Raw genomic sequence first — 2019 nt, forward strand, 5'->3', positions numbered from 1 at the left:
GCCGGTTAGAGGTCAGCCACTTCGAGTGCCGAACCATGGATCCCCTCCCTCCCTCCTCCCTCGCCTCCTCCTCCCCCTCCTCCCTCGCCTCCTCCTCCCCCTCCTCCCCTCCTTGCCCTAGCCGTCCCGCTCCCCGCCCTGACCCGCTGGCCGGTGCCCGGTCATCCCCCTCTCCGCTTGCAGGTGCTCTCTCTCTCCCCTCCCCTGGCTCCCCGCGGGTGGGGTTCTCCCCTCTGTCTTCTCCGCTGCCAGTGCTCGGATCTCGTTTCTGGGCCCTTGCGTCTGATGATGAGGATTCGCGGTCATCGATCCCTTCCCCCTGTGGTCCCGTGCCTTGTGCTGGGGGGGTGGTGCCTTCCGCCGCTCCTCGTCCCCGCAAGTTCGCTCCTGGTGGCCGGTCGGTGGCCGCGTCTTCGTCGGTCGATGGCTGGATTCGGATCTCTCGGCGGCGGCGTAAGTCTAGTAGGTTTGCTGTTGCGTCACCTGATCTCGTTGTCCTGGGCAGTGCGCCTGATGGGGAGCTTGGTGGCCTCCCATCCCCCTCTCCTGCAGCTTCTGCGGCGGCCTCGTCGCCGGCGGCGGCGACGGCGGGGTCGCTAGTGGCTTCGTGTAACCTAGATCTCGATTTCTCCGCGGTGGCCATCGGGCCGCGGGACGTCCCCTCAGGTGGGCTTGATGGGCCTTGCGGTTTGCCGTTGCCCAGTGGGCCTGCCTCTCCTCCCCCTCTTTCGTCGGTGGCAGATTTCCCCCCTCTGGTCCCGTCCGGCCCAGTTGGGCCCATCGTCCGGGTTCCTGCTCCTCAACCTTCTTTGGCCCATGTGGCGAGTCGGGCCCAGGTGGGCACGGCTCGGACGGGCTATTTATGGATCCCCCGCGGCTCTTCCTCCCCTTTCGTAGGGTTTCCGGCTTCCGCTTCCGATCTGCGCCGTCACCGTCTTCCCATTCGTCGCCTCATTAGATCCTCCCCACCTCCACCCCTCCTCCTTCCTTTTGATGTGGTGCTATCCATGGACAAGTCGCGGGGCTCTTCCTGCGAGGCGCTCTCGAGCAGCAAGCGACGCCGTGAGGACTTCCCTTCCTCCACGGTGGATCTGGAGCTCGAGGCTTCGCTTCGTTCCAAGTTGAAGGCGGAATAGGCGGCGCGCGAGCAGGTGGCTCGTGACCGCGAGGCTCGGGCTTTGGGTCCGGAGTGGTCGCAGCGCTCGGAGAGGGTTGGTGTGCCCGGATCCGGCCCGCAGGGCTCTGGATCTGGCCATTCTCTCTCTCCAGTGCTGGACCCGTGGGAGGAGGCGGTTGCCTCTAGCGGTGGTGTTTCTTCGTCTTATGCCTCCCTTCCTGCTCCGGGAGTGGGCCGCGGTCCATCTGCTCCGTCGCGCCCTCCTCCTCCTCCTCGCTCGGTTGGGGTTGGTGCTGGTGCTCGTCCGCCGCCTCGGTCCTTTGCGGGGCCGGCGCGTCGGCCGCCCGGTCCGGCCTCTGGGCGCCCCCTTTTCCGGGGATGGGGGATGGGATCCTTCCTCCTCCTCCGTCGCTTCCGCAATCCCGCCCGTCCTCTGCTTCCCATAACAACCCCTCGGCGCTCACCTGCTTCGCTTGTCACAGGCCTGGCCATTTCCAGTCTCGCTGCACCAACCCTCCTTTTTGCCTGATCTGTTGCTCTGATGGTCACCTCACGGTCAACTGCATGGCTAGGCAGAAACCTCCCGCGGTCATCCAGTTCGGCTCGGGCCTCCCCGGTTGCGCCTTTTTCGCCTTCGACGGTGACCTGGCTGTCCGGGAGGTGGCACCTACTCTGTCTAATGCTGCGATTGTTACGGTCAAGGATCAAAAGATTTCGCCCCAAATTCTTCTAGAAGGGCTTCGCATTTGGGATGAGGCTGGATGGGACTGGAAAGTTGTGCAGATATCTGAATTTGAGTTCTCTGTGGTGTTTCCCTCCAAAGAATGTTTGTGGATGATTGCCTCATGCACTAGCTTCACCTTGCCCCTCAATCAATTGGTGGTTTCTGTTAAAGAGGCTTC

This window comes from Triticum aestivum, chromosome 2A, assembly GCF_018294505.1.
Source record: "Triticum aestivum cultivar Chinese Spring chromosome 2A, IWGSC CS RefSeq v2.1, whole genome shotgun sequence".
NCBI lineage: Eukaryota > Viridiplantae > Streptophyta > Magnoliopsida > Poales > Poaceae > Triticum > Triticum aestivum.